The sequence below is a fragment of the Castanea sativa genome, chromosome 1 (genome assembly GCF_040712315.1).
Source record: "Castanea sativa cultivar Marrone di Chiusa Pesio chromosome 1, ASM4071231v1".
Lineage (NCBI taxonomy): Eukaryota > Viridiplantae > Streptophyta > Magnoliopsida > Fagales > Fagaceae > Castanea > Castanea sativa.
The window spans coordinates 75,668,504-75,679,995 of NC_134013.1; positions in this window are offsets into that span (position 1 = coordinate 75,668,504).

The window sequence follows — 11,492 nt, forward strand, 5'->3', positions numbered from 1 at the left end:
CGTCAAAGGGATCGTGAGGAAAGTGTCCATACAGAATACCCTAGGGCTAGCCATACTCATGGTGGGGGCAGCGCCACCCACGAGCATGATGCTAAAGCCATGCAGAAGGAGATTAATCGTTTGAAAAGAAAACTGCGCCGCGCCAGACGTAAGTCTTCACCGTCCTCATCTAATCCTTCTTCAGCGGAGGTTCGGGGAGGTAGTTACAGCTCGAGGTCATGCTCACCCCCCAGCGCAATGTCCTCTAGTGAGGAGGACGACCCGCCAGCTCGCAAACACAAGAAACTTCCTTCTAGGGGCTTGGGGAACGATGCTATGAGTCGGGCGTTGCACCAACTCTCCAAATCTCCATTTTCACGGAGGATTGAGAAAGGGAGGCTTCCCAGGAGGTTTACCCAGCCCACTTTTACCATCTATAATGGCTGGACTGATCCGGTGGAGCACGTGAGTCACTTTAACTAGAGGATGGTGGTGCATTCTCATAACGAGACCTTGATGTGTAAAGTTTTTCCCTCTAGCTTGGGACATGTTGCTATGAGGTGGTTCAACGGCCTTAAATCGGGGTCTATAGGTTCGTTCGGGGAGCCTACTAGAGCATTCGCTTCGCGGTTTATCACATGTAGCAGGGTACCTCGACCATTGGACTCGCTGTTATCCATGACCATGAGGGAAGGGGAGACGTTGAAAGCATATTCCGACCGGTATTGGGAGATGTATAACGAGATAGATGGTGATTTTGATGAGGTGGCGCTCAATACCTTTAAGGTAGGTTTTCCTACCGATCACGATTTGAGGAAGTCCTTGACCAAAAAGCCCGTCCGCAGCGTACGTCGCCTCATGGACCGTATTGATGAGTACAAAAGAGTAGAGGAAGACCAGCAGCAAGGAAAGGGTAAGGAGAAGGTTATCCCGCAGGAGAGAAGGGATTTCAGGTCGGACAGATACCACAACAACAAGCCGAGGAGAGATTACATAGGGCAGTCCGGCTCGGCAGTACCTCAGGCCGTGAACACTGTGTTCCGAGAACCAGTACACCAATTATTGGAGAAAGTTCGTAAGGAGCCCTTCTTCAGATAGCCTAGTAAGATGGCAAGAGACCCCGCGAAGAGGAATCAGAACCTCTTTTGTCAGTACCATCAGGACGTGGGCCACACTACCGAGAACTGTCGGACCCTTTGGAACCACTTGGAGCAGCTCGTCAGCGAAGGAAAACTGAAGCAGCACCTGTGTCAACCTAATGGGCAGGGCAATCAATCTGGTTCAAACAATCAGAAGAATAATCCATCTTGGCCGACATTGGGAACAATTAACGTTATCTTTGCTGCGCCCAGCAGAACCGGCTCGGGTCCCACTAGGGTAATGGCGGTTTCCCATTCTCAGGCCGAAGAGGTAGGCTCCAGGCCGAAGAGGTTGAAGGTGAATTTACCCGTCTTGGGATTTTCGGAGGAGGATAAGGTTGGTACCATTCAACCCCATGATAATGCTCTGGTGGTCATTCTCAGGATAGGGAATTATGACGTGAAGAGGGTGATGATTGATCAGGGCAGTGGTGCAGATATCATGTACCCTGATTTATTTAAGGGGCTAAGGTTGAAGCTGGAAGATCTTACTCCTTATGACTCGCCACTCATAAGCTTTGAAGGAAAGGCTGTTGTGCTGAAGGGACAGATTCGTTTGCCCGTTCAATCCGGCTCAGAAACGATTGAAGTGGATTTCATTGTGGTTGATGCGTACTCCCCATATACAGCCATCCTTGCCAGGTCATGGCTACACGCTCTGGGAGCCGTCTCCTCTACCTTGCATGTTAAGGTTAAGTTCCCTTCTCGGGAACATGTTGAAGAACTCCTCGGCAGCCAATCGGTGGCCAGGTAATGCATATCGGCCGCAGTGCTTCATCAGACGAAGCCGAGTCGTCGGCTCTGCTCATCCAAGACTCATAGCAATTAACAGCTCCGGATGCACCCGGAGCGGTGACAGGGGAGGAGGCTGTTTGTGAGGAGTTAAAGAAGTTTTTGATAGCGAATGACCCAGAGAGGTTCTTCCAAGTCGGCATACACTTGCCGCACCAGGAGAAGATGGAGTTGTTGGAATTTCTGAAAGGCAATATTGATATTTTTGCGTGGGACCCTTACGAGGCTCCCGGCATAGATCCGAGCTTCATTTGTCATCATTTAAATGTCAACCCCGCCATTGTTCCGAGAAGGCAGCCACCTCGGCGTTCTTCCAAAGAACATTCCGATGCGGTCAAGGAAGAGGTGCTCAAACTCAAGAGGGCTGGGGCTATTAAAGAGGTTTTCTACCCCGAGTGGTTGGCCCATACGGTTGTGGTCAAAAAGAAGAATGGAACGTGGAGAGTATGTGTGGACTTCACGGATTTGAATAAGGCTTGCCCCAAGGATTCGTTCCCAATACCGCGTATTGACCAGCTTGTGGACACGACTGTCGGACATCCTCGTATAAGTTTTTTGGATGCCTTCCAGGGTTACCATCAGATTCCATTGGCATTAGAGGATCAAGAGAAGACTGCTTTCATTACTCCAACAGGGAACTACCACTATAAGGTCATGCCATTTAGGTTGAAGAATGTTGGGGCTACCTACCAAAGAATGATGACTAGGATGTTCGAACAGCAACTAGGGAAGACCATTGAGGTATATGTAGATGACATGGTGGTGAAGAGTAAAACAATACCTTCACACGTCAAAGATCTGGCCGACACCTTCCAGGTGCTAAGAAAGTACAAGTTGCGCCTTAACGCCTCAAAGTGCTCTTTTGGCGTGGGATCTGAAAAGTTCTTGGGATATATGATCACTCATAGAGGCATAGAGGTAAACCCAATGCAGGTCAAGGCTATTCAGAATTTGCAGCCGCTCGGAACCCAAAAGAAATCCAGAAATTGATCGGAATTATTGCCGCACTGAGCAGATTTATCTCTCGGTCAACTGACCGGTGTCGTCCTTTCTTCCAGCTGTTGAATAAATGGAAGGGGTTTCAATGGACCGAGGACTGCGTGTTGGCCTTCCAACAGCTTAAGCAATATCTTTCTCGCCCACCTATTTTGTCACGCCCCGAGGCCGACGAGGTTTTGTTTGCTTATCTGGCAGTGGCCGTCCATGCGGTCAGCCTGGTCCTCATAAGGGATGATAGCGGGGTGCAAAGACCGGTTTACTATGTTAGTAAGTCTTTGAATGAGGCCGAGGTGCGCTATCTGCTTTTGGAGAAAGCACTTCTGGCCATAGTTCATGCCACGCGCAAGCTTCCTCATTATTTCCAGTCTCACACTGTGGTGGTTTTGACCCAATTGCCTCTCAAGGCGGTGTTACGCAGCGCCGATTACTCTGGCAGGGTGGCAAAATGGGGAACCATTTTGGGAGCCTTTAACGTTAAGTACAAGCCTCGCACCTCCGTGAAGGGCCAGGTCCTTGCTGACTTGGTGGCTGAGTTTACCGAACCATTTCTAGTAGAAACTCTTAAAGAAGCACACATGGATGGAAAATCAGTTGGTGTGATCACGGCCGCAGCACCTTTGACTTGGGAGATGTATGTGGATGGGGCAGCTAATCAGAGAGGGTTTGGTGTCGTACTTGTCCTGATATCCCCTAAGGGAATTGTCTTCGAAAAATCTCTAAGGCTGTCATTCTCGGCTACTAATAATGAAGCCGAGTACGAAGCAGTCTTGGTGGGCATGAACATGGTACATAGGATGGGTGGAAAGGAAGTCCATGCGTTCTCGGACTCTCAGTTGGTGGTCGGCCAGGTCACGGGGACCATGGAGGCTAGGGACCCAAGAATGCAGGAATACTTGGCCCAGGTCAAACGTCAGCAAGCTAAATTTGATTCCTTTGTCTTGTCTCACATCTCTAGGAGTGGAAACACCCATGCAGATTCTTTGGCCACATTAGCCACGTCCTCGGCTCAGTGCTTACCCAGAATTATCCTTGTAGATGATTTGCTAAAGCCAACTCTTACAGTTGTCAACGCAGCTCGCATCCATCTGATAAGGCCTGGACCTAGTTGGATTGACCGGTCATATCTTTTCTTAAGAATGACATCCTTCCTAAGGACAAATCTGAAGCAGACAAGATACGTCGAAAGGCGCCATGTTTCTGGTTGTCTGAGGATCAGAAACTGTATAAACGATCTTTCTCAGGACCGTACTTATTGTGTGTGCACCCTGAATCAACGGAAGCACTTCTGGAAGAACTGCATGAAGGGATTTGTGGGAGCCACACCGAGGGAAGATCCTTAGCCCACAGAGCTCTGACTCAGGGTTATTAGTGGCCCAATATGCAGAGGGAGGCTCAGGACTATGCCAGAAAGTGCGACCAATGCCAGAGGTTCGCCCCTAATATTCATCAACCTGGAGGGGTTCTAAATCCTCTCTCCAGTCCCTGGCCTTTTGCACAATGGGGATTGGACATCGTGGGGCCATTTTCGAGGGCCGCAGGAAACAAAAGATGGCTGCTCGTGGGAACGGACTACTTCACTAAATGGGTTGAGGCCGAGCCCTTAGCAAATATCAGAGACGTTGACTCCAAGAAGTTTGTTTGGAAAAACATTGTCACTAGATTCGGAATACCACATACGCTTATTTCAGACAACGGTGTTCAATTCGACAGCAAGGCTTTTAGGAAATATTGTGATAATATAGGCATCATAAATAGGTATTCCACCCCAGCTTATCCTCAGGGGAATGGGCAAGCCGAGGCCGTTAACAAGGTCATAGTCAGTGGGCTCAAGAAAATGTTGGACGACGCGAAAGGCAGGTGGGTAGAAGAACTCCAACATGTTCTGTGGACGTATCGGACTACACCGCGTAGGTCCACGGGAGAAACGCCATTGTCTATGACTTATGAAGCCGAGGCGGTGATACCTCTGGAATCAGGTTTTCCCACCCTGAAGACAAGTTCTTTTAGCCCAGAGAATAACGATGGCCTCTTGGAGAAAGGTCTTGATTTGGTTGAGGAACGGCGCGAGGCAGCGATGGTCCAAATGGCTTATTATCAACAGAAGCTTAAACGGAGATATGATGCCCACGTAAAGCTAAGGCCACTCGTACCTGGGGATCTTGTACTAAGAAAAGTTGTGGGCACCGCTAAGAACCCGGCTTGGGGTAAGCTAGGACCGAACTGGGAAGGTCCCTATCGCATTGTTTCAGTAGCTGGCATAGGGTCGTATCGTTTAGCTGATGTAGATGAAAGAATTGTACCACGCCCCTGGAATGTAAATAACCTTCGAAGGTATTATTATTAATAAAATGTGCTTTTGTTAGTTACCAATTCAAAGTTATAAATACTTCAGGGGCTTACTGTTACTATTCTTAAGTGTCAAACAGAAACTTGGTTAAGTATGGTCCTCGGACCACAAACCTTGTGGAAATTGATATCTTATCATTTGTTAAACAGAACCTTAGTTATGCCGGGTCCTCGGACCTCCTACTTTGGGAAAATTAACATTTGAAGTTACTATTCTTAAGTGTCAAACAGAAACTTGGTTAAGTATGGTCCTCGGACCACAAACCTTGTGAAAATTGATATCTTATCAATTGTTAAACAGAACCTTAGTTATGCCGGGTCCTCAGACCTCCTACTTTGAGAAAATTAACATTTGAAGTTACTATTCTTAAGTGTCAAACAGAAACTTAGTTAAGTATGGTCCTCGGACCACAAACCTTGTGGAAATTGATATCTTATCATTTGTTAAACAGAACCTTAGTTATGTCGGGTCCTCGGACCTCCTACTTTGGGAAAATTAACATTTGAAGTTACTATTCTTAAGTGTCAAACAGAAACTTGGTTAAGTATGGTCCTCGGACCACACACTTTGTGAAAATTGATATTTTATCATTTGTTAAACAGAACCTTAGTTATGCCGGGTCCTCGGACCTCCTACTTTGGGAAAATTAACATTTGAAGTTACTATTCTTAAGTGTCAAACAGAAACTTGGTTAAGTATGGTCCTCGGACCACAAACCTTGTGGAAATTGATATCTTAGTCACTGTTCTTATTCTTATCACATGTTTTGTGGAAATCAGTATCTTACCATCCATTAACTTAGATCTTAAGTTCTATATCTTTAAGTGTTAAACAAATTTTTATAAGGAATAGCCCTCAGACCTTACATTCTACTAAAAGTAATACCTCAAATTACAAAAGTTTAATCATCATATGAGTTTTTTAACTAGGGCATTGCTTAATATCCAACTAAGTTAATCTCTGCCAGGTTTTTAAATGTTCTACTTTGCAAAGCAAATATGCGCATGGGTGTTTGAAGGTTATAATTGTGCAACTCCTGGAGTTAGATGTGTTTATTTTGTTCTTCCTTTAACTATGTATTAGTGAGAACTTTCATGACAAGTACAAAAAGAACAAAGTAAAACAAATACAACATGAGTGAAAGTTGAATAAAATTGTCCTTCATTAATTATATACATCATTAAAAAAAAAAAAAAAGGGGGGTAGGGGAGTACATGAAAGTCCTAAGCCAGGCCCTAAGCTTGGGGAGGAGGGTCTTGGACGAAGCTGCTGCCAGCCTCAATATTCTTCAGTTCCAGCTCAAAGGTAGACAAAACTTGCTTCCCTTTGTCTGTTGAAGGAACGAGGGGCTCCACATTCTGAATTTGCTCCATCTCGACACCGCCACGCTCGTCCTTCTCTTTATGGGAACCTTCAGGTTCTGTAGGATCAGGAACGAGTTCTTGCACCATAAGAGGAAGGGCAGGGGAGGCAGCAACAGGAGGGTCTTCTATTTCCTGTATGTCTAGGGGAAGCCAGATGTTTTCGGGCTTCCTCAGCTCGGATGCATGAGGAACCCCTGTTGCATTCATGGCCTCTCCCCAGACCTGTTGACAGTACTTTCGGCACAAGGCCGCAAAGGCTTTTGTCAACTTTTCTTGCGTTGCATTTACTCCCTCTTGATAGCTGGCCTTCTTCGCGACCTCCAGTGCGTGCTTGTGGGCGCGAGCCTCCTCCTTCGCCAGCGTAAGCTCTTTCTCCAAGTCAGAGCATGCCCGTTGGCGAAGAAGCTTACGTTGCCCCTCTACTTGGTTTTCCATCGTCTTTAAGCTGGCCTCGGCACCATCCTTCTCTCTTTTTAAATCGACCAGCTGCGATGTGATCTTCCCATTCTCTGCTAGGAACTGGCCTAGGGACCTTTCCGCCTCTTGCCGTAGCTCTTGCTCCATCCCAGCACGCTTCCGAGAATCCTCCACGAACTTCTCGGCTGTGAAAACTTCTTGGATGGCCTGCAAAAAATGTCAGGGGGTTAAATATGGTAAAGTATTTACAGATGAATATAGAGTACGAGTGCGGGGTGGAACTTACCAGAGCTAAATCCCTTTTTAATGAAAGGAACAACTGAGGCTGGCCCATCTTCTCCAAGGTTTCCATGTCCTTGGGCAGCAAAAGAGGACGCTCCAATGCCTCGGCCAAGTGGTGGGCGTGGCCTTGTTGGATTGCGCTAATACTGGAGTGGCAGGGAATTGGTGCGCCGTCCAGTCTTAAGCCAGGAGACCATGTAGCCGGTGCTCGGCACACTTCAGCCATATCTCTGATCTCCCCACTCTCGACTGAGCGGGCGCGCCCTTTGCCCTTATCCAGCTTCTACTGCTGGGCCGGTGCTGGCTGCTATTTTAATTTCTTTTGCTTCTCGCCACCGGCCCCCTCGGCCTCCACCTTCCTTTTTCTTCTTCGGATCTTCGGCCGGGGGCTTGGGATCGGCGGGAGGAGGGGGTGGTGGCAAGGCTGGGGGAGCTTGGGACCCCCTCGTCCCTTTTTTGGCCACTCTCGCGCCTCTCGCGGTCATAAGGCCCTTAATGGAGCTGTCTTCTGGACGTGCTACCACTAGGCCCGCGATCCCAGAGGTCTCGGCTGGCTCTTCTTCCTCGTCAGAAAGAATGACGAACGGGTTTCCACGAGGTCGTGGGGCGTCCTCGAGTTGAAACTGTTCTATCTCCTCGTCCAACGTGTTCGAAGAAGACACTTGCTCCTCTAGGACAACAGTTGCCTGGGAATGCGTGGCGAGAGGAATCGCAGCAATTAGTTGTGAGTACAGTACGGTGTGGGGGTCGTCAGGAAGGTCGTGGTCGGCCAAGAAGTGTGGTCTGGCTAAGTGAATCCTCCTACGCCTCCGGTCACCGGTAATGATGGCGTTCTCGATCTCCTGGAAGTCCGAGGAGATGGGGTTGTACCCTAATATCAAATGAGCTGCCCTCAGTTGTAGGTCTTCACTCACGAACACTTCTGAGTGAAGCACTCTGTTCAAGTCTGCGACGTTGCAGTGGCTCAAGCGGGGGCGCACGTGTTGTTTATCTGCAAAGAAAGACACCAAAACAAACAAACATGATCAGATTCGAAAAACATGTAATAAACTAAAGTCAAAAAGTTTGTAAAGGCAAATGACATTCTAATATATTTAGATGGGGTTATGGGGCGGGAAGTTAGATCCTAAGGTGTCGCACCTGGATCTCCCCACTCAACTGGGCAGTGGGGTTCATTGTGCCAGTCGTGCCAGTTGCCTGAGATGATGAGGTAGTCGTCCTTCATGCCTTTATTGGACTTGGGCAGATAGGAGATTAACCTAACTACGCTAGAGCGGGATTTGATATAATAACCTACTCTAGTGAGTTTGTGGCATTCGTACATAAAAGCGACATCATGCTAGGTGAGGTTCAGACCCATCTACTCGTTTAGAGCATCGACGCTTCTTAAGACTCTAAAAATGTTGGGAGCGCACTGATCGGGGCACAACCGGTGGTTATGGAGGTACTCCCTGGTTACGGGTTTCATTGGGAGGGTCATCCCACCTTCTACGAAGGCGACTATCGGGATGATGACCTCTCCAGTTTTCCTAGAACCGGCCACGGCTTCCGACGGGCAGTATTTTAAACCTACGTCGCTGGGAATGTGATACTTAGCTCTAAAACCTTCCATCCCAGCGGCGGTATCAACTAGACACTTAAATTTTCCCATTAGAAAGGAACGAAAGACTAAGTTCTAAGAAGGAGAACGGTTAAAAGGGGAGCCGAGGACAGGATCCGAGGAGAATGGGTTAAGGAAAAAGAATAAGCACTTACAGATTTGAAGTTGTGCGAATTTCCACGGATTTTTGCAGAGAAAAGGTGATTACTGATGTTTGATGGGATTAGCTTCTGAAGAAATAAATGAAGGCGCAGGTTCCCAAAGCGTCACGACGTGCGGGAAAGCGGCCCCGAAATTGTATTCGTCCCGCCCAAATTTTCAGGGGGATAACAAGGGCCGTTGGATGCTCATCTCACCGTTGAACGTGGGAGACAGGGTGTAACTTACGGTAATAAATGCGCGTGTTTTTTAAAATAAAATCGCCAAGTGGCATCCTCTGGAACATGAAGCGACCTCCACTCGCGTGGTTATTTACAAAACGTGTGGGGTAAGTTCTCGTTGGATCAAAACCCTATTTTTCTCCTCGGATGCTGAAAAATAGAGTTTTGAGGGGCTATTGTGGGGAGTAAAGAACTCAGGCAGGCATTTGGGCCTTTGGGCTCTAGTAAGGAGAGCCAAGTTGCTCTTGAGCTAAGGATTCGTTAATACTGCGAATCGGCCCATACGCCGAGAGTCCGAGGATACAGCCGAGGGTGAGTTTCTCCTCGGACAGATCCAAGAGAAGTCGGAGATTTACTACGAAGGTCAAGGCAGAATTCTGGAAAGACTGTTGGTTAAAATGGGGGAAACCCTGAACCTTCTAGATACACCGGTGTTAGAAAAATACCAAGAGCAAAGGCTGCCACCTCCACATTAAAGACTCTGCACCTACCTCCCTAGCCGCATTAATAGGGAAGTGACTCCTGAACAGTAGAACTGAAACTTCTGGTCACTATTCAAAGGCACTAAGAAAAGAAATATCTAGAGGAGAGAGGATTTGAGCAACACGTGGATAAAGCATCAGGGAAAGAAGTATTTAAGGGGGTATCAGTCAGTAAAAAAGAGGGAGGAAAAAGGGGATTAAGAATTGTAATCTTTAAGAAAGAAAGAGAAATAATACAGAAGTAGTCCTCGGCTCACGTCCGAGGAGGTCCATTGTCAATTGTCATTCGTTATTTATAAGTGTTTGCAAACAAAAGCCTGTTGTCAAGTTCTCAATACTTCTAACCTAGATTTCAAGCCCACACTCTAAAATTTCATTATTTAAGGCTCATTGGGCCTGAGCCCATAATCGTCTTTGGGTTCAGGTGCAATTGTGCACTTACAAACTGCATTTCAACAATCTCAAACTAGCAAATAAAAAAAACAATCTCAAACTAGAAAGTCTATCTTTAGGTTCACGTACTCATTCATTTATTACCTATGCTGTGAATTGTGAAACAAGATATGACTTATTGTTCATTTATTCTTTCGTTCATTATCTATGCCAGAGTTTTCAGAATATACCATTTTTTTTTCTTTTTTCTTTTTTAGTAATTCAATAGGTATAATAAAAGATGATATTTGAATCATGAATATCTTCACCATATTCGCCATAATTATTAAGAAGTGTCATTTAAATTACAGAGATCTAGACAAACATAACGTCTTTTGCTTATAGTTGACATAAGAAGTTAAAATAACTCACATGTTGACTCTTTTTTCAGAAAAATTAATTCAACAATTATATATATAAAAAATAAAAATAAAAATATACCACCATCTTTTATTTGAAAAAAATGATATTCTTATAAAGTTATTTTAACTTTTAAGAATTAACCGAAATTCAATATATATATATATATATAATAAACATTTTTAAATGCATCCGGCCCAAGCAAGACTCAACAAATCTTGGAGGACATCTTGTCCTCGAGAATGCCTATGCATTGGACTTGTAATCCTTGAAATTTTTTTTTTTTTTTTGGGTGCATAAACGGGCATTATATTACATAAACATAATTCTTACAAACATAAATATTACAACAGGACTTATTTTACAAGAAAACACAGCACCACGCAAACTAACAGCAGGAAACCCAAACACAAACCGACCAAACCAAAACCGAAGAGAGGTCTAGCTAATTCCAAACAAAACATTACTGGATCCTTATTAACTGCGATGACTTCGGGATGAGACAAAACTCATGGAGTCCCAATATAAACATTGCCATAAAAAAGTGGGGCATGCATCATATAAAACTTCCCTTTCAGATTGGCAAGCACCCATCTTTGCCAGTAAATCCGCACAACTATTTGCCTCTCTCCATATATGCTCAACGCGCGCCCCCCAGTCTTTGTTGAGGAGCCACCTGCAATCTAAAATCAAGTTAGAAAATTCCATAGGATAAACTGTATTAGTAGTCAACCATTTGTACGCAAGAAGAGAATCTGTTTGAAGGCAAACTTGGTGATGACCCTTGGCCCATGCTCGAGCCAACGCCTCTCTAAGACCCCATAGTATTATTGGTGACTCCCAGATTTAAGGAGAAACCCCATAACCAATCTCCATAGGCTGAGCGTGCCACACCCCCCACACCTTATTTTCTAGGGTT